This window comes from Triticum urartu, chromosome 5A, assembly GCF_056163025.1.
Source record: "Triticum urartu cultivar PI428250 chromosome 5A, HENAU_Tu73, whole genome shotgun sequence".
Lineage (NCBI taxonomy): Eukaryota > Viridiplantae > Streptophyta > Magnoliopsida > Poales > Poaceae > Triticum > Triticum urartu.
This window is the reverse complement of record NC_141877.1, coordinates 494799728-494822137: the sequence shown is the minus strand read 5'-3', so window position 1 is coordinate 494822137 and position 22410 is coordinate 494799728. Positions and strand designations below refer to the sequence as shown.

Here is a 22410-nt window from a genome sequence, read left to right as displayed (position 1 = left end):
GCTATGGATCCTTCTCGATTAAGGACGGCTCGAAAATTAGATTCTGGGAGGACAAGTGGCTAGGAAATGCCACACTCCGGGAACAATATCCGGCTCTATACAACATTGTACGCCACAAAGGTGATACTATCGCCACGGTAATGGAATCATTTCCACCAAATGTGACGTTCAGAAGAGACTTAATTGGACCCAGACTCCAATCGTGGAATATCCTGCTCCAACGGTTGTCCACGGTGCAATTGTCACATGGGTCTGATGTATTCCGATGGAACCTCCATGGGAATGGACAATTCTCAGTGGATTCTATGTATAGAGCGTTAATTCAGTCCGATGTGCCAGTTGTTAAAAACAAGAAGATCTGGAAGATGAAGATACCTCTTAAGAATAAAATCTTTGCATGGTATCTTCGTCGCGGAGTCATTCTTACTAAAGATAACCTTATTAAGAGGAATTGGCATGGAAGCCCGCAATGTGTATTTTGTCACCATGAGGAGACAATAAAACATTTATTCTTTCAATGCAAATTGGCTCGTTCTATATGGTCAGTCATCCAAATAGCTTCTGGCTTGTATCCTCCCTGTAGTGTTGCTAATGTATTTGGCAACTGGTTACATGGGATTGATCACAGGTTTAGAACTCTTCTCAGGGTGGGAGCGCTTGCCATTATTTGGTCGCTTTGGCTATGTAGAAATGATAAGGTTTTTAACGATAAAAAGTACTTCTCTGTTGCAGGTTATCTACAGATGTACCGGGACTCTTCGTTTATGGTCCTCTCTACAACGCGTGGAGAATCGAGGCCTGTTTACGGAGGTGTGTACATGATTGGAGGCTACGGTGAGGGATACTTTTACCTAACATGGGTGGCAGCATGATCTAAGGATTGGCCCCCCTCCATATTAGGCGTTATACGGACTCTACATGTTTCGTTGTAATTCGCCTTCCTATTTTTATTTTTGTGTGAGAGGATCTTATTTGACTGTGTGCATCTTAGTCATGCAGAGGCCGGGTGTAATGCTTAAATCTTTTAAGTAATAAAGCGCCCCTTTTCGAAAACTAAGGGTCCTCATCTCACCTCTGGGGCTCACCCGTACGTCACTTGGCGCTTCTTCCAAATCCTAAGGCGGTGTCTTCGACATCGTCAAGGGCTGATGCAGCGATGCCCTTGACCTCGAGCCCGCCCAACCCATCGGCGGCTCGACCTCATGATCATCCAGGCTGCCGGCGCCCGGCAGTCTCCGGCCCTTCCAATATCATATGTCCGTCAACCACTGTTCACTGCCGGTGCACCTCTCTCTCACATTCTCCGCCACACTTCGGCCCTCCCAGTTGTCCCTTCCTTCCCCACGAACACTCCGCCAAAGCCGCTCTTGGACCGACTCCTCATAAGTGCAACAATGAAACACCGGTGTCACCTGTTTTCTATGGGTAATGCATGACGACGAGCACTGGATTCACCTGTTTTCCATGGTAATTGCATGTTGTGTCAATCTTGTCAAAAACATTCATGATTTTCTAATCATCGTTAAAGGTGTTAATCAGTCATCTAGTACATCAGTGCATCCAATATGCCCCATACATCCAGGCCTCTGCACTCCAGAGATTTACAAAACCCATGCTCCAAACTAATAAATACTCCATGGCCCCATGCTCCTGAATGAGATGGGTACACGGCATGTCGGATCAATTCCATGCTTCTGTTCAATGCCATCGCCAGGTCATCACTGCCCACCCTACGCCGGTGAGATGGAGTCGCGCCTGCGGGTAGACCAGCGATCGACGGTGCCAGTTTACAAGAGAGAGTTTACATGAACCAATTGTCATGACTCGGCTACAGCTACTCTCTGGCCCTGGCCATTTGCTTCCCTTCTCTTCTGCCATCACACAAACAAATATCATCTTAGTACAGCAGCAAGCACAGTAACAAAAGTAAACACGAGTCAACTAGACCGCAAGAAAACGCCATGGAGGCGCGGAAAGAAAGCGGCACCTCGGTGGAAATCGAAGACTTCCTAGAAGTTGAGAATTGGCTGAACATCTCCCTCAAGCTCCTCCTATCCTCCTCCGAGGTCGATGGTCTAGCCTCTGAAGCAACAGACATGAGAGTTCCACTGGTGATAAGAGGCAGCTCTTGCGGGATATCACCACTACCGTCTCCTGGTTGGCATCGCACAGCCTCCTTGGCGGCTTCCAGCCCAGCGTCCGTGAGTATAGCTTTGAGATCAGCACCGCTGAACCCTTCCGTCATTGATGCGACAAGTTCAAGATCGGCATCGCTTGCCAGAGGAAGCTGAGACAATGTCCACAGTTCTGCCACCAGTCAGAATAACGACAATCTTTGCCAAAGTTTGTTCTCATAGCGTGTATTTCCAAGTACGTAAACAGGAGCATATATATGTCACCACCCAACCCACAGAGGTAAATCTCAAGTTTATTCTCATCATGTTGAACAGAAAGCAAATTGGACACACCATGTCATACCTACAGTGATAGCAGAAGTAACTTTCTACAAGAAATCTTACCTCCTTTGAGAGCACCCTGAGAATGTCCAGACGTTCATTCCATTGCGGGAAGTCGCAAAATACAAGCCGATCAAATCTTCCAGGTCGTAATAGTGCAGCATCAATTTCGCGCGGCTTGCTGTATTTGCAAGGAATAACCAAAATTATTCTTCACAGGCACGAGTGATTTCTATAGAAGAATTTGAGTTAAGGGGAAAGAATGCAAGCAAAGGTAGCCAGAAGCAATTTCATAATCAACACGTGAGAGAATCAATATGGCTCTTTACTTGGGGAAGTTACTTCTATTTGAAAATGAATGGGGTACTTAGCAAAGTATGCACTTTATGCCCCTATTGACCGGAAATTCATGCTTTGGATCAAACTTCCCACAGGAGCAGTATTTTGGTATCATGGTGCTATTTTAGAAGGTTAGATAGTAATAGTATAGACTAAGAAAACCTGCCGAATCCTGCCTGCTGGTAAATGACTGTTTTTTTTTCTTTCTAAAAATTATTTTGGAGGTTCTAGAATTTGTTTTCTTTTTTACAGGTAGCAGATAATGCATCTGTTACCCTTTGCAGTAACTTACTTGGTGGCAGCAAATACAAATACTCCCGTCAGAGCTTCTACACCATCTAATTCCGTCAAAAACTGCACAAATGGTACAAAAGTAATTCAAGTAAGCAATCACATTTTGTTTCAAACCAATTAGGTAACATGGATGTTATTAAGAAGCAGGAGCGTGCGTTGATTTTACCTGGTTGACAACACGGTCAGTAACTTGTGTACCATGTTTTCCTCGCTGTGGTACAAGAGACTCGAATTCGTCAAAGAAAAGTAAACAAGGTGCCGCAGCAGCTGCCTTTGCAAACGTATCACGAACCTATGCATAAAAAACTTAAAATCAGAACCCAATTATACATTGTTTAGTTTTTAGAATGCTTTTTATCTATTACTGATTTACAGCTTATGGTTGACTAGGGATGTGTAACTATGCAACATAGTATGGAAGGTAAACCTCTAATGGATCGTGAAATGCTAGTAGTGGCAGAGCAAAAGGAATGATAAATCGTTCGACTCTTTTGCTTCTGTAAACTAATTAGGCCACTGCAATCCTGCCCGTTGATTCAGAAAAAAGATAATCAAATTCAGAATGATGGTTCCTCACATATTGCTCAGTAGAACCAATGTACATATTCATCAATTCTGGCCCCTTGATTGGAATGAACCGTAAAGAATACACAGCAGCTACAGATTTCACAACATGGGTTTTGCCACAGCCTGTTGGGCCATACAGGAGGATGTTCGATCGCAACCTTACAGGAGCTCCAGCAGAAAACTTCGGATATTTTAGTGGCAATTCAATAGTCTGCAATGAAGAATGAGAAAAGGTAAGCAGGAAGCTCCTGAGCAACAAACACGGAATATTTCATTCTCTCTGTTCATGAAACTTTGAGTTTGATGAGACAATCCTCCAACATTTGGAATTATTATGTGTGCATACCTCTTTAATAACATTTACAACTTCGGAAAGTCCTCCGACATCTTCCCATCCATTGCTAATTTCAGGGGAAAATTTACTAATATCACGCATCGCAACAGGAGAAAAGTTCCTCATGGCTTTCAGGAAGTCTTCCTCCACCAGATTTACAGTAGAAGACCCAAGCAAACGATCCGAAGCAGCAAGCACAGTGTTATCAACCAAAATTCCCTACAATACAGGAGTACATAAGGCATGATCAAAACTAAAAAATACAAGCAAGAAAGAATACAAAATAACCCTGAGCACAAGTGTAGACCAAAACAGAAGCATGCTCCTGTTATGTCTTTGCTCCATCAGGTCTATGATGTGAACTTCAAAGCTTAGCCAGGTTCCAACCGTTAGGACATCTTTCTATGGTACCATACAAAGTTTTACGCAGTAACTAATACACCCAAAAGATTAAGTTGCTGAAAAATAAGTAACCAAATTTGATTTTTTCTTATAACAGACTCCAAATGCCAAAACATTCCAAGCGAGAAATAAATGACTCTTCATAAAAAAAATCATAACATGAAATGCATCATTATGGAAAAATAAGACTACCAAATCATATGCATCATAACCATCACATTTCGAAGCAATGTTGCTGATGATTTCCGCAGTACATAGTAAGTGAAGCTTGACAATTGTCTGCCTCAGTATCTCTATACGAGCAGGCGCAGACAAACCAGGAACTTGGACATGAAGATCAAATCTCCCTGCAATAAAGATTAGAGTGTAAATACTTTTTCATAAAGGGTTTTTAAACGATTAGAATCTCTCCCTATGTGGCTGATCTGCAAGCAGCATAATGACTGCATTTTCGATGGCACTCATGGTGGAGATCAAGAAAGTATGCAGGCTTTGGAGGTTGGCGGGCCCAGCACCGTTAGACAGGTTGTTCAAATGTGAGATAGAAAGATAGCTGCTCTTAGGTGGGCAGTAGGTTAGGGGTCAACTTATATCTTGTATTTGTTAAACTACTGTCTTAAGTTGTCATGCCTACAGGCAACTTGCTGTGTTTACAATTCGTCTAATGAATGAAATGATCTCCAGTGGGAAAAAAATGATATACAGATTTCCTGTGTATTCTCAAAGAAGATGATTGAGCTTTAAGATCAGAGAAATAGGTAAGGGATAAAAACCTGAGGAAGTCAACTCTTGAGGAAGACACTTAAGTGACTTAGCTGAAGCCAGAAATGCAACAGGTCCATACCCACACATGCCATGACTTTTATCCTAACCAGAGCATGGAGACACGTTAGTGAAAAAAAATCGGTAACATACAGTACAATGACAAGTGTTATTGTATCCAATGGAAATTTAGGTGTCCCTGGAGCTGATGGGTGTTTCCTCACAGAAAATTAAATAGATAATGAGAGTGTGAAACTTCCGGACAGACTTACTCTGTACTCATCTAGCATGTCTATCAAATATTTCACAATAGCACTAGAATTGGACGACTGAGGTTTTAGGTTGTCCGGGGAGAATGAAATTAGACTGTCCAGATCATCGAATATTACAATTGAAGGGGAGTGAACAATAGCTTCATAGATATAGTCTGCAATTTGCTGGAGCTGCTTCTTATTCTTCTCAGTAGCTAGCTTTGAGCAGTCTACATAAACCCTACATATGAAAAAACAAGCATATATTAGTACCATGTAAAGAAATATTTAGTGCCATGGAAACATATTTATTTAAAACTTAAATGACGCCCTAACTCAGGTTCACCACAGCTCCGAAAACAAAATCAGTTTAAACAAAATATTTGGCTTAACATGTTTTATTCATCAGCACATAAGCACTCAATCCATTTGCCCAAAAGTAAACGAAAACAATTTTGCAAAAGAAACAGACCAGCTTTAAAGCAATAGAAGGCCTGAATTTTTTTGACTGAATTACACTCAGCAATTACTTCATTGCCAACTACTCAACTTATTCTGATAACTCGAAACCATCTGGCGCTTACTATCAACACTACGAAATACTACGCCATTATTTTTCTCCCATAAAAAAATGAAAAACTTAACCAACAGTATACCATGCTTTGCTCCATGAGAATGCACTTCAACTTTAAAAATATGAGTAAAAGAAGAAAAGGAAGGTCACTTTTATGATAATCTATAACTTAGGTAACTGCACTTAGCCAACTATGAGTGCACCCAACAACTTGGCACTTGGCAGTCAAAGGTCAAAACATAATCAACCAAGTAGGACAAATTGGCAACTAATTTGCTTACACATGAGCCAGAATTTCTTTATGCTATTCAAAGTGTCTTGCAACAGCTTTGCATAAGGTTGTTTTCCCAGAACCCTGAAATGAGACAAAAGTAACAAATAAAAGAGTAGTACGGAAAAACAGGAAGAAATGAAGACATTTCAGAAGAACCCTAGTGCAAAATAGATATTTTGAACTAGATTCATATAAGATTTCAATTAATCCTAAGAGGTAAGAACGTGTGCTTACTGGAGGGCCATATACAAGAACATTTCCTGGATAGGGACACTTTATTCTACTCAATAATTTTAGAGATGCTGAAGACAAAACCACACTTAACCCTACAGAGAAGTGCATCAAGATTCAGTCAGATGGTGGATACTGTTAGTAGGATAATGGTCATCAGGAGCATGAATTATGCCATACAAAAGGTTGAATGCAAGTCTAAAAAAGGATTTACTTTTTTCTATATCAGAAAATTCGTTCTACAGCCAACTTAAATTAGAAAGACCTCTGTCAGAGATTTTCCTTGCTCGTTCCATTGTTGAATCAAGGGATATAGCCTTATTCAACTCCAATTTCTGAAGAGCCTCTTCAAAGTTATCAATATCAAACTCAGTTGCCATGCCAAGTTCAATTTTCTTGTGATTAACACCAAAATCAGAGGTAGTCGTCAAGAGGTAAATGAGGTCAACAGGACTGCCTCTTGTTTGATCAATCACTTGAAAGTGAAGTAATGTTTCAGATGGCAGAAGCACTGTGTTTAGTTCAGGTTGGGCAATCTGAGAGGAGAGTCCCTTGAGCTGCCCAATAAGCCATGATCTGATGAAAGACCTCTCCTGTTTTAACTTAACACTTTCCTCCCAATTTGCAACTGCAGTAATATCATTAAACCCACGCAACATGTTGATGTTATCGTCCGTGGGAGGATCATCAGCTAAAGATATCTCACCCACCGTTGGGTAAATATCCTGTTCTTGACAGTCTAATGCACTGTTATCATCAGAATTTCTCTCCGGCATCTTAAAGTGGAGTGGATGAATTGTTATTGACGGTGTACTCTTATTTACAGCGGGTGAGAATCTCTGCACATAAACCCCTACAAATAAACTTCATTCGTTAGCACATTCCTACTAAAATAAAGTTTAGAAGTGCCAGTAGAGTGTTCTGCTAAATTGTGTTGTTAATTTGTCTGCTTATTTTCATTTATGTTGCACATAGAAATACCATTTGAGTTGAATTGCAGCAATATTAGGGTAAAGCAGTTTTTACTGCTTGTACAAACTCTTTCGGCCTTTTAACTAAAAATTAAGGTCTTTGAGAGTGGTGCTTACTTTTCTTTTGCAATTATGGAGTGCACAGAACACAACACACCTTACTATGAAATCATAACCAAAACAAAAGAAGTAAACCAATGAAAAGACAATTTTGATCAAAAAAATACAACTGCATCACTTACCTCATAAATCACAGATATATCCATTATATAATTAAAAAGAGATTGGAAAATAGATATCAAGATTTAAAATAAACTTATATGAATGAATACTGTTCTCCATTTCTTGATTTTTGTACTAAACCGATGAAACAGAGGATGGATTCGAGAAGAACAATATGCCTCACAAATAGTTATAACATTATATTTTATTTTAAAAAACAGAAACAAGAAAATAAATATCAACCTATTTAAATGAAACAGTAGATGTATCGGGAAAGCATAATCTGCTCTTTAGTTAAAAGTCCGAAAGAGTTTGTACAAGCAGCACAAACTATTTACAAGAATGGGTGTAGCACATTATGTCAACCTATTTAAATAAAACAAAAAAGAATGGGTGTAGCACATTATGTCAGGATCTGAAAGATACTTACATGAATGAACACATGTTCCAATGTAACAGCGGATGGATTGAGGAAGCATAATATGCTCTTTAGCAACAGAATCTGATAATATGATGTGGACGACAATGTGACTATTCCTCTTCATACCAGGCACTGAACCCTTGATCTGCTGATCAGATCCTTTTCCATTTTCTGTACTATCCTTTGGAGAGAATTTAGGGGTGATACTCACCAACTGAAGATTACCGAGAGACAATTTTACAGCATTATCTGGGTGAATCTGTACAGCATATGTAACAAACACACCCAGTTGAATTCCGTTATATTCAAATCGATCTACATATTTCCCTCCTGCTTCCTGAACATGGAGGAGTGCCTTTTTATGGGGCTGTGCTTTGAGTAAATCTTGTTTAGGGGCACACTCGATAGAATATGCATCGCCTTTTCGTTTCTTTGGTGCAACAGCAACTTCAGTTCCAGGAACAAGTTGAACTAAGAAAACAAAATAGGGAACAAAAAGGTTAACATGCATTAAAAATGATGGATAATTAGTTAATTGGACTCACCTATTGAGTTACTAGGTGATGCTGAAATAACAAGAAATTCCACTACATTATCGCCGTGCAACCATAAGGGAAATTTCATACCATCATAAACAATACCAACCTACATTAAAAACCAAAAGTGGCCATCAAGCATAAAAAAGTTAAGAAGAAGAAAACGAAAGCTTTAGATGCGGATATATGGGCAGCCTACAACTTATGATTTTTTACATAGGATGCTTCACATGTAAAACTAGACTAGCCTGATTCGTGAAAAACTAATAAAAAACATGCTTCCATGTATGTAATATTTTGTACGTAAGTTTGCAATGGCATCATAACTTTTTTTTTGAGGAACAGAACTAATAAATTTCGGCGATTTATCACTATACTTTTTATGGAGCAATACCGTCGAACAGCAATCTAAATGTTCATCTTGCCTTCCTCCAAAGAAATGTTCATTAGTATTTTATCGTAATGCTGATTTGGTGATAATTGAATGGTTAAGATGCGCCGACCAATATGATGTTACCTGTTTCAAAATGGCCTCTTCTGCCAACTCTGAGTTAAGCTCCAATACTTCCCAGTCCTCCTCACTTATTGGCTCCACAGATACAAATTTGGCTTTTGGCAACACAGAAACAGCACTCAGTGATGCTTTCGTATTGTCAGGTAGCAAAATGCATGCAGCAAATTGTTGGGAAACCTAGAAATAAGAATGTGCGTGAACATTGCTGGCAATTCAGAATTTCAGATTCTTTATCATCCATGAAATTCGATTTTCTGGGATTTGCATGCTTTGCACAAATAACAAGCAAACACCGAACCCATTCGATGTGAAGATCATAAACATATACCAAACACCTTCGAATTCTGAACCATTCATATTTCAAAAATTCAGCCACTTGTCAGAATATAAACTAACATGCAGCATCGTCAGTTCAGCCACTACCAGATTACCCAGTTTATGGGTTTGATTGATGAAAGGATTTCTGAAGCTTGCATCTTTTCTCACGATTTTAATTTAGGGAGAGTGAATTTCAAGCTCCACTAGGAACCACAGCTGAACTGTAATCAAAACTTTCCATCCTCTCTGGGCACTACGTGCGTACGATGGGAGGAAGGAGGCGCATTAAAGGTGGCGGCTTTTAGTTTACCTCGACGGCATCTGGGGAGGCGGAGGCGGAGACGGCGCCTGCCCAGGCGAGACGCCAGCGCGCCCTGTCGGGGCCGTGCAGCTCGAGGGCGAGGACCGCGGGGAGGGAGCCGCCGGCGGCGGTGCGCTCGAGGGCTTGGATGACGGGGAGGGGGAGCGCGACGAAGCAGCTCCGGACGCCGGGCACCGTGCGCACCACCACCTCCATGGACGATGCAACCCCTGCCTGCTCGATCAGCGGAGGCCGGCGACGTACGGAACGGAACGCGCGCTAGACGGGCCGGTGGATGCTCAGAGCTGCCGTGCGTGGGACTTCCTTTTTTTTTGCGGGGAAATTCAGAGAGCTTTATTGAGTAAAAACATTCTTGGAACAATCAGCCATGAGGCTGGACACCAAAAAGTTAGAGTCTCGTCAAGCCAACTCTCGGTCACATTAAATGTGCATGCACGTTTTGCACACAAGTAAGCCGGTAAATTGGCTGACCTGTTTACATGTTGAATAACAAAAAAGGAAAAATGAGTACTAAGCTCTCCATTCTCCAATCTCTAAAAGTAAAGGAGCCACAATTGAACGAGAATTGTGACGAGTGGTCCAGAGTGTCACCAACTCCAAGCAATCGACTTCCATTATCACATGCGAGAATCCACGAAGAGAAGCGAACCGAACACCATCTCGCAAAGAAAGTCCCTCCATGATCAAGGGATCCGAAATCCCCACATATGGCTTGCACTAGGCACCCAGAAGAGTCGTAGGAGATCCAGCAATGCCTCCCGCGCCTCCCCTGCCATCCGCCAGGTTGAGAGCTCCAACGGTTGTGATTTTCACAAACCCATCATCAGGAGGCCGCCACCCGTAGTCAGGCAAGACCAGCGTATCCTTGCGCGGCAAGTGAAGAAGTGCAATGGCCTCCTTTGTAGCTCGGATAGTCGTCGTCGGGTCTCGACCTTCTTCACCGTGCTTGATATGATTCCTGGAATGCCAGATAGACCACATAATAGTGGTGATCTTTGCACGGTCATCATCTGTAAAGCGCGGGTCACATAAAATGTCGCGAGCCCACGAGTCCGGATGTAGCCGTGGAAGACGGAGCCCGAACCATGCACACGCCTCCTCCCAAAAGCGCTTAGCATGCGAGCAATGTATCAATGCATGCTTTAGATCCTCATCCATAGCAAGACAAACTTTGCATCTATGAATTTCTGCAATGTGTCTGTACTTGAGAGTAGCTTCATCTGGAAGAATCCCTCGAAGAACTCTCCACCAAAAAACTCTCACTTTTGGGATAACATTCAATTTCCACAAGGCTTTCCACATCTGTTGTTCATCATTGAAGATACCAGTAGCCCTCCCTTCATCTAGAGCCAAATGCTCGTTCTGAGTCACAAGAGCACGGTACGCCGACTTCACAGTGTAGTTGCCTGATCTTTCGAATGCCCAAGCAAGGTAATCATCCCCCCCTTGCCGAATAGGAATATTAAGAATGGCCTCAGCATCCGGGGCAATGAAAGTCTCCCGGACCACCTCATGCTTCCAAGTCTAGTTTGATGTATCAATGAGATCTTCCACCATTCGGACAGCAGTGTTTGGTGGCCTTGAGATAGGTGACATAGATATAGTACCTGGAATCCATTTATCATTCCATACATCAATAGTAGCGCCATCTCCAAGACGGGAGATCAAGCCGGTTCGAAGGGCTTCTCTTCATGCTATAATAGATTTCCAAGTGGCCGAAGCCGACTTGGGTAAGGCTGCATGCATAAAATCCGTGTCAGGAAAGTACCGTTCCTTCAATACTCTTGCACAAAGGGAGTTGGGGTTCGTGAGAAAACGCCATCCATGCTTCCCCAACATGGCAAGATTGAATAAGTGTGGGTCTCTGAAACCCATACCGCCTTTGCACTTGGGCGTTGCAAGCTCCTTCCAAGACACCCAATGCAATGATCTTTTGTCAAGAGAACTACTCCAGAAATATTTGGCCATAGGAGCCGTCAAAATCTTACAAACTTTTTTGGTTAACAGAAAGGTACTCATTGGATAGGTCGGAATTGCTTGAACCACTGATTTCAACAAGGTCTCGCGGCCTGCACAAGCGAGTAATTTTTCCGACCATCCCTGCATTCTGGCCCTGGCTCTCTCACTGATGTGATCAAATGTCCCACTCGTAATCCGGCCCACAGCAGTAGGGAGACCCAAATACTTCTCATTAAACGCCTCAACCTGGATATTCAAGGTTGTCTTCAAAAGTTGTCTCAGATCTGTGGGAGTATTTGAACTGAAGTATATAGCACTTTTTTCCTTATTGATACACTGACCCGAGGCCTCCTCATAAATCCTCAAGATGTCATTTAACCGGAGAGCACTTGGGTTGCTTGCACTGATAAAGATGAGACTATCATCTGCAAAAAGTAAATGGGTTACCCACGGTGATCTATAGCTCACCCGTAGTCCCCTATCAATGGTTCCCCCATTGTAGTGTTTCAACAATGAGGAAAAGCCTTCGGCACACAGTAGAAAAAGATATGGTGACACTGGATCTCCTTGCCGAAAACCTATGGAGGGTGTAAAATAAGGAAGTAGTTCCCCATTGATTCGTACGGAAAACCGGACAGAGGAAACACACTTCATTATTAGTCTGACAAAGCCCATACTGAAACCCAAACGTAACAATATTGCCTCGAGATAATGCCACTCGACACGGTCGTAAGCTTTCATCATATCAAGCTTAACCGCGCAAGAGAAGTTCTTTCCCTTCTTTGTCCTTTTCATTGTATGGATACTTTCATAAGCCACAAGTACATTGTCAGTAATAAGACGTCCGGGAACGAAAGCACTTTTCTCCTCACTGATTATCAAATCCATCCAGCTTCGTAGCCGGTTCGTTATAGCCTTGGCTGCAATCTTGTAAAGCACCGGGCACAAAGCAATGGGACGATATTGTGTGATCGATTGGGGGTGACGTACCTTAGGTATCAGTGTTATCGAAGTGTCATTCAGGCCTGTCGGTGGTTCCCCTCCATTAAGAAAATCCAAAACTGCCAAGGTCACCTCGTTACCTAGCAAATCCCAGTGACGCTGGTAGAACCCTGCAGTAAAACCATCCACACCAGGAGCTTTGGAGGGCGCCATCTGAAACAACGCGACCTTAACCTCCTCTCCCGTGTAGGGTTTATTCAACTCATCATTCATGGCTGGGGTGACTCTCTTCGGTACATGTGATAGTAGAAAACTGGAGTCTCCCCAACCCTGGGAGCGATACAAATTCTGATAAAAATTTTGTACCTCTTCCTTGTCCTCACTTTCAGAAGCACAAATAGATCCATCGGCACGTCTCAGTCCCGATATCCTATTCATTCGTTTGCGTTGGGCTGCTTGAGCTTGAAAGTAGGAAGTGTTGCGGTCGCCATCCCGAAGCCATGGAACACGGGACCGTTGTCGAAGCCAGATTTCTTCCTGATGCAAGGCCTCCTTTAGATTCTTGACGACAGTTTTCTCCTCCTCCGTCGGACCAGTACCAATGGACCGGCAACGAAGACGATCCAGAGGCTTCTGCAACTGCCTAACAGAGCATGTCAGGCTGCCAAACTCCTTGGAGCCCCAGGGTTCCAGCGTTGCCTGCAAGGTACTCAACGCGGACGCTACGCCTCGGAGCCCTGGTGTGCACTGTATGCCCCGCCAGGTATCACTTACCAACCGGTCATAATCTGCATGAGTCTGCCAAACGTTCTCATATCTAAATTGCTTCTGTTTCCGAGTTGACGTTGACAAGTTCTCCTTAATCTCCGCAAATATGAAACAATGGTCAGACTCTACCGAGGGAATATGCCTGACACGTATATGCTGAAAGAGCTGCCTGAAAGCTTCATTTGAAAAAGTGCGATCGAGTCTAGCCTTGACATTTGCTCTTCCAGCTTGGTGATTATCCCAAGTATAGGCTGTACCGGACCAGCCCAGGTCTTGGAAAGAGATCTCATCTATCACCTCCCGAAAAGCACGCATCTGATTTTCAGATCTCGCTGATCTACTAAAGTGCTCAGAGGGGTATAATGTTTCATTGTAGTCTCCCATGCTGAACCATGCAGCATGTGGTAACGTATGTAGTGTACGCAAGAACCACCAGGAATGATGCCTATCTTCTGCTCGTGGAGCTCCGTAAAAACCAGTGAAACGCCAAGTCAAATCCTGAATATTACTCTTGACAACCACATCAATGTGATTCTGGCTATAGTTTTTTAACTCGATAGATACATCTCGGGACCAAAAGAGACCAATACCGCCGCTAAGGCCGGCACTGTCTACAGCAAAACACCCACTGAAACCTAGCGAGTGCTTCAAATTCTCAACTCCTTTTGCTTTGATTTTCGTTTCCATTACAAAGAGAAGAGTGGGTCCTTCCAACTTCACAATACTGCGAAGTTTGCGAACTGCCTCGGGGTTCCCAAGCCCCCGGCAGTTCCAGCTTAAACAGCTCATTGCTCCTGGCAGGACCGCGCCGCGGTCTCTGCCGAGTTTTCTGGAGTGGGTTTCTTTTTCTTCGGTTCACAGAACAGTCCCTCGCTCTTAGTTTCATTGCTAGCTGAGGTTGTATCATCTTTGCTCAAGCTTGTACCTGCCCCATCCGCCGCTGTTCCTCCATCAGTAAGAAGTAAAGTTTTAGCTACAGGCCTATAAACATGTGTAGGAGCCTCTTTGCGTTTTGGCTGTTGCTTGTTCTTATGCGGAGACACCACTTCCTCTCCCGAATCCTTGTTGGTGCTTGAATTCTTGGTGGTTGCCTTGCTTTGGGCACCTGCTCTCGGATCCTTAGAGGAGTTATCATTGGAACCCTGCTTCTTGAATTCATCCGGTGCACGAAGCGAAGGGCCAAACGGCAAGTTCCCATTCTCATCACGTGAGCCCGGGGTAGGGCAATATAGATCTGAATGCCCCAATCTGCCGCAGGAGAAACAGAAGTACGGTAGCTGTTCATACTGAATATCGTACATGTCCACCTTCTTTCTCCTGGCAGAGTCTATCAAGATCCACCTCCTGATCGGTTTTGCTACCTCAATGGAAACCCGCGCCCGCAGATATCCGCCATTGTGATCAAACTTCACCAGTTGCACATACTTATCCATCTTCTTGGCTATTGGATTCCACCATGCCTCATCCCTCAAATTGTAGGGTAAGTTTATGACCCGAGCCCAAACTTGCAGCCGGTCAAACCTAATTTCATCCGGCCTCATACACTCATCAAACTCAGCTAGCACCACAGCATTCTTGTTGATGTGCCATGGCGATCCTCCCCAAACACGATCCCTATCTCGCTGGTTTTCAAACTCAGCCACAAACACGTTGATTCCTTCAGATCAGAATTGCAACCCACGCGGGTTCCCCCACGCTGGCCGAAGAGCGTTGGTGATAGTCTGGATATGAAACTGGTTCCGGTGCAGTACCTTCCCTGCCAACAGCCACTTCTCCAGTCCTCCCTCGATCCGGTCATCAAGAACCAGAGGAGTCGCCTCTTCTTCAGATATATCGAGCTTTCCCAGGGCCTCCTCCAGTTTCTTCCTCGCACCAGCGCCCGCCTCGGGATCCCTCCCTGCGGCGCCACGGCCCGCCATCAGCGCGCCCTCCTTCTCTCTCGTCTCGCTTCGAACCGGCGACGAATCCCCGGGCGAAATCTTGATTCCACTCCAAAAACCCTAATCGCCCTGGGCGCCGCCAGAGCTTTTAGGGTTTTGGGAAAAAACCTGCCAGGCAAGTCCGTGCGTGGGACTTCCGTATTGTGGGCTGCGCCTCAGCGCCTGTATTGTCTACCTGGCCTCTCGTATTGTACTGGTATTCCATCGGACGAAGTTTTTTTTCCGGGTCCATCAGACGAAGTTCTTGCCTCTGCTATGTCTTTTTCCAAGACTAGTAAGTGTGCACGTGCAACGCACGTCTATTTGAACTAATAAGTGTGAACGTGCAACACGCGTCTATTTGAATTAACACACTATACTAAACTTAATATAAGGCAACTTATTCATAAATTTGAATTTTCCCTATAAAATACACAATCTCTTATTCCCTACTCGTACAAACAATTTGAAATATCGTTTCTCATTAATCAACATGTCTCCTGTATTAAAAGACCACCCAGTGTTCCCAATGTATAAAACTCAAAATTATTTAGAAGATTCATCATGATTCTTCATATGCACACATTTATGCAAGTATAATCACACATGAAAATGTCACTTAGGACAAGCTAAGGAACCGTTTCACTGCCAACAAACTCCAGTCAAGAATTATTATTACAATTGAGTGTCAACCACAATAGTGGGAAGAGACCTCAATGATTTGTTGAAAAGAGGAAGCCATTGTCAGATAAAGAAGTGTAGAGATGTCTTGACTGCATAGAATCAGCTGTGAAACAAGACAAAAAAATGCTAGTTGGACCATCCGATTCTACTATTGCACACAAGTGTCGTAATGTCTGGAAGCAAAAAAGTGATTTACTTTATTATGAAAATAGAACATGTAAACCAAATAAAAATTACAGTGATAAATTGCATAATTATACTTGTTATTCGCTGGACAAAAGCATTAGTACGACAACTTGGAACTGTTACTTGAGTACTACACATTTCTTTAAGGGCTCAACATTCTAAAATTTTGACAATATAACAAATATCCTCTCAGTTTGTAGTAATAATGATATGAAGATAAATAATTTGGAAATGGTCTTCAACATGCGTAGGCTACTCGTCACCTCTTGTAAGAATAACAGTGGCAAAAAAAGGCCAACAAATGCCGGTTTAGAAAGAAAAAACTGCAGACATGCTTCCAATTTTAGCAACTCTAGTGAGTAAAACATACCTTACCTCTCAAGTCAGGAAATAGTCAAACGAAAAATGTACTTTTTATAAGTAGTAGAGATGAAGTCATAAGTATCATGATTCAAGATATTCGGAGAAACATGGTTGGTCTCTTTGTATGATGCGAACTCGTCACCTCTACCAAAGTGGTCGCGCGTAGTATGTAATGTAGAGTGCAATAATGAAATAGAATAAATGATATGAGAATTTATCATGACCACAAAATATCCTACATTCGTCATCATCATAATCAACATGCATTTTTTGCTTCTCTTGTATGTGGTCCAAGTTTTTTATCAGGAAAACATGTTAACTCAACTATATATAAGGACGGTATGAAAATGCTTATGTAAAATTACAATTGCCATGTATCTGCTGGACAAACAAATACATGTGAAACTTCAGGGTTTTTTAGTAAAACTTATGCGAACTTTATTTTTTTTCCACTAAAACTTATGCAAACTTCTGGGTTTTTTTCACGTAATTTCATGACTGCAAGTAAGGTCTCGGTTCAGCGAATTCTTCTGTGAGTCTACTGCGTAGTCGTGAGTTGGCCATGTAATAACCGGTAGTCAGTACTTAAAAAAACAGGGATGCCTATTACAGGTACGTGAAAATTAGTGAAAAAATAAAGAAAGAAAGAAGGCATTGGTTTCCTGAAATCTAACTGTGTGTGCTCCAGCGCGCCTCTATTTCTCATTGCCTCATCTCTAGTTCCTGTACTTCTAGATGTGTCACCACCGGCGAGGTAGAAATGACAGTAAAAAACACTCGGTGCTTACCTGATTAGTGCGTGCGTGCGGCGCGTTCGCGTGAAGGCGAGCGTCTCCGTCGTCCAGGCATGCGAGCGGCCGCGGCGACCGTGTCCTCTCACCAGCTGGGCGGCGTTGTCGACGCAGGTGAATCAGTCATCCAGCTTTGAGGCGGCGCCCTGCATGCACCGGGGCGCCCCTCACTCGATTTTTTTGGCCCGCTTATACTAGTCCAGAATACTCAGCTTTGCCCCCACTTGAAGGGCGTCGGCGGTGGGTGGTTGTCAGTGTGGGTGTTGTGGACAGAGCTGAAGTCGACGCGGATGCCGGTGGTTCCCGGAGAGCATGCCAGGACGTGGACAAAGTCGTTGCAGTCAGTAGAAAACTGACCTGGCCTCCAGGCAGAAGACGAAAGCGGCGACGACACGTGTGTGTGTGTTCGGAGGAAGCCGCAGCTCCTCCTCGCACGTCTCCCACTATGGCTCGCGTGGGTAGTGGGCTAGTGACGGCAGACGACTCGCGATCGCAATTCCCGAGACGATAGGATGCGCTCGCGATTAGTTTTCTAATAATTAGATACGTTCATGATTAGTTATCTAATAGGATGCGTCCGTGATTAGTTTCCTAATAATTAGATGCGTCCATGATTAATTTCCTAATAGGATGTGTGTGATTATTTTCCTAATAATAGGATACGCCCGTGATTAGTTTCCTAATATGCGTTTGTGATTAGTTTCCTAATAATTAGATGTGCCCGTGATTAGTTTCTTAATAGGAGTGTCCATGATTATAGTTTCCTAATTGACCGGACGTGGACTTTCATATTTTCCTACGCGGTGGAGTACGGTCAGTCAATGTAAATTGCTAAGTGCACACAGATAACAAATTAGGTTAAGGCTAGCCGTTAGATTGAGTTTAGTAGGACTAATCATACGGTGGTAATGTATCCGTGTACGTTTTGTGGGGTGCACTTAGAGAAGATAATGTTTGCTCTTTTATAAGTAGTATAGAAATAAAAAATTGCACAAACCCACCACATTGAAGGATAGGTAGCCAAAAACACACTTTATATATTTTTGGCAAAAACCATCATGTCTTGTGTATTTTTTTGTAAAAAACACTGATCAGCGAATTTGGCTCTGTTGAGTGCGTTTATGATAGATGTGGCTTGTTTTCTACCTATTTGGTGTAATGGGCCGTGCCGCACGCCGTTAGACAGTGATGGACGAAGACGTCTAGACCAAATCTATTTCCCTCCCACTCGCATCGCATCACCATTCTCTTCCCTTCCCGCTTCCTCCCCGCTCTCAGTCCATAGATGGAGACTCCGGTGAACCAGGCGGCAGCCAAGGCGACGTGGATCCTGAGCCAGGCGAGCTTTGCGGGAACTCAAACTCTAGCAAGCCGATGGAGACAACGCCGCCACAGTATTCGGTCGAATACGCATCGGCGAGAGTGTTTGCCACGGCGGTGAAGGCCAATCCGACGGGAAGCCACCACTTCTTGTCATCCTTCGGTGGCGTATAATGAGTTCTTCTTCCCCTTTCCCCTCTCCCCTCTCTACTGCTTTGACTAGGGTTAGTGTTACTGTTACTGTGGAGAAATCCCTACTGTTTGTAATTTAGTAATGTTCGAACTGATTTAGGTTAAATTAGGTGATGTTGAATGCTATGTTGTGCCAATTGTTCAATTTTGTATACTGTTTGTGTGCGTTTAGTTCAAATTGGGTTGCTATTGAACCCTAGGGTTAGGGTACTGTTTGTTGAATGCCATATTATAGTCTGGCCATGCTATTCTAGGGTTAGTGTGCTGTTGAATGCCAGCGTTAGGTGATATGTGTGATTTAGGGTTAGGGCCAATTTGAATTTAGTGTAACAGAAATTTACTGCTCGATTTTTGTGATGCTTAGAGTATGAATTTAGCATTTATATTGCACTGCTCTCTTATACGCATCAATGTTGCATTGTCACCTTTTAAATTAAGCACTTATATTGCACTACTTTGTTTCATTTGCATTTTACAGTTATAATTAAGCACTTTGCACTGTTATGTTATTTTGTTTATTGGTAGTCTGGATGATGAGGTTTGGGAATTGCGAATGCGTTTTCATGACAGAGACGATCTTGAGAGAACTATTATGTTGTCCGACATCACATTTTACAACCTAGTAGCACTGGTAGAGACAGAAGAATATGGTGTGAGAGATTTCATGTATCATGTAAGGGATCCTGGCCTAGGGATAGAAGGAATGAAATAAATAGATGATGATGATGATGATGAAAAGCTAGAGGAAATCCTAGACCACTTAGTAATGTAGAAGCAGAAAATATTGAATGTAATAGTTGTTAGGGCCAATCCTCCCAAACTGGTAGATATAAACAAGTAAACAACGGTGCCAATGTTATTGAGCAGCAGGTCCCTCTAGATGAAATTGGAGAGCCCAAACTGTATCAGATAGATGAGAAAGGAGTCTTGTTTAATGCATATAATATAGATGTAGAAGCAGAAAATTCAGACGCAACAGCAGAATGGGAGCCAATGCCAATACAGTTTCAAACATAGCAGAGCACAAACATTGTGAGCTTGTAGCCTGCTTTAGGTGGTGTAGAAGATCATGTAACAAATAATTCAGAGGATCAAGAGAAAATAGAAAAAACTATGGAGGAGACTAGAAGAAAGGAGATTGAAATGTTTAGGAAGAATCGGAAACCAAAAGAGAAGGGCAATTCATTGAAAAGGAAAGCTGAAGTTATGGCCAATCAAGAGGATAGTGATGATGATAATCTGACAGAATATGGTGATATAATTGCTAGGCTTGAGGAGATGAAAAGATAGAGAGATGATCCACTACTGCATTTTGAAGGGGACACAGATGTTGAGGAAATGTATGAGACAGAGGAGGGGGGAGGAGGAGGAACTGTATGAGCCAAAGGGGGAAGAAGAGGAGGAAGATGAGCAAGAGGAGGGATTTGAGGAAGAGGAAGTACATGAGGAGGTGCGACAAGAGGTGCAGAAGAAGAAAAGGGCAAAGAGAGTCAGAAAAGGCCCAACAAGCAAAGCACATGCAAGTCTAGATCACTTGTTTGAGGTGGATTGGATACCATCATCTTATGAGAATAGGAAACCATTAGTCTTGGGTCTGGAAGATGATGATGGGGCTAAGGCATTTGCATACGTGTTGCCCAATGGTAGGAAGAGCAGAGCAAAGAAGATGAAGCCAAGGACATGGTATGATGAGGATAGAGATCGCCCACAGGAGCAATTTGTGAAGCATCTTTGCTTCATTAATGTTTACCAGTTCAGAAGTGCCCTTGAAACTCTGCAGATTACAGAGAACAACTTTCAGTACCATAGAAACTACAATGATAGGATTATAGTTGTGTGCACAGATGAGCAGTGCCCTTTTTATATAACAGCTTCTCAGATTGCAAATGAGAAGACATTTACCATAAGGAAGTAGTATTTGGTGCACACATGCCCTTATGTGTTAGAGAACACCAAAGCCACTACCAAGTGGGTTGCGGAACATTGTCAGGAGGCAATCAGGAATGCCCCATGCACAACAATCACAACAATAATTAACACTAAAAAGAGCAAGTATGGAGTGGAGATATCAACCCACATGCCCTATAGGGTAAGAGGGTAGCTAAGAGAGTTGTTTTAGGATATCAGAAGGCCCAGTACACCAGGATTAGAGATTACTTATAGGTTGTGCTAGATACTAATCCAGGGTTCTAGATGCATTGTTACAACAAAATATTTGAAGGATCATCCAAGCAAGAATCCTAGGTTTCATGGGTTTTTACCTTCCTAAAGAAATACAGTGTTAAACTATAAGATATGAGCTATATGCCGCAATTAGTTCACTTCCAAGAGAAGAACACATTTCATATTCAATGTTAACTACATAATCAACTAAATCAGTACCAGCCTCTAAGCAAAGCTTAATTAAAAACTAAGTGCTTGGAAGTCTATAGTACTCCCTCCATTCCCTTATACAAGGCCACAAACTCATATTACAGGTACCAAGATAAAATTTAATGACTTCTTTGCAAGTCAACTTTTCTTTTCACTAATCGGGATCATTAATACACCACAAGCAAACAACGAATGAATGGGAAGGAAGTGGCTGAGTGTCATTATGACTACATGCATGAAAGTATTAAAAAGTTGCTAGTATGAGAAAACATCATTAATTTTTACCTCGATTACTGTTGGTGGACTTGTATTGATGCAAAATGTATTTTTGATAGTGGCCTTGTATAAGGGAATGGAGGGAGTACATAGCCAAAGTAAATTATGAGTGCTTCTACAAGCTATGCTCTAAAATAACAATTAACGGTGCCACAACCCTATGCATCCACACTGTCCTAAAATATAAAGAACATATAAACATGCCGCAACCCTATGCACAGTACAGACCCAAAGTAAACAATGACCTCACTTAGCATTGGCCAACTATTTAACTACCAAACTAAACATGCCAGATCTGCTCAGTACACATTCAATACTGAACAATGACATAAAAAGCATATTTAATCCAGGAACTTACAATTAGCATCAGTTTGACAAATACCTTCTCAACACAAGCAAGGAACCTCCTGCCACTAATAATGCCTTCGAAAGCAACACGCCTCTCTACTGCCTTCCTGTGTTTGTGGCACAAAACATGTAAGTCAGTTTCAAGGCCCTCGAAATTGGAGTCCTCCTGTGGTAGCAAGGATCTGCGCGTGCAAAGGAAAGCCAAAGATTTGTAAAAGAACTTCAGAACAAGCTCCTTCGAGAAATCCGCAAATCACAAACCCTAACCCTAGCTCTAGCAACAGACCTTCATGGTGCCGCTGTCAGAAGATGAGCTGACGTAGTGGATGGAATGCTCACTGATGACCCACATGTGTAGGGGATCTATCGTAGTCCTTTCGATAAGTAAGAGTGCCGAACCCAACGAGGAGCAGAAGGAAATGATAAGCGGTTTTCAACCAGGTATTCTCTGCAAGCACTGAAATTATAGGTAACAGATAGTTTTGTGATAAGGTAATTGGT

At 42.7% G+C, this 22410-nt stretch overlaps 2 pseudogenes across 1 annotated transcript; one reads left to right on the top strand and one right to left on the bottom strand.

Moving 5' to 3' along the window:
• Positions 1–1534: 1534 nt before the first annotated feature.
• On the bottom strand, positions 1535–10078 carry LOC125556392 (peroxisomal ATPase PEX1-like; annotated as a pseudogene). The gene is made up of 17 exons (XR_015603394.1): positions 9777–10078; positions 9152–9325; positions 8644–8743; positions 8108–8569; positions 6699–7337; positions 6488–6579; positions 6261–6334; positions 5427–5646; positions 5166–5259; positions 4585–4739; positions 4003–4209; positions 3667–3867; positions 3256–3381; positions 3088–3149; positions 2520–2637; positions 1988–2287; positions 1535–1871 (listed from the first exon to the last, which is right to left on the bottom strand). The product of XR_015603394.1 is annotated as a peroxisomal ATPase PEX1-like (transcript).
• A 9938-nt stretch (positions 10079–20016) lies between these two features.
• On the top strand, positions 20017–20827 carry LOC147972225 (uncharacterized; annotated as a pseudogene).
• Positions 20828–22410: the final 1583 nt, after the last annotated feature.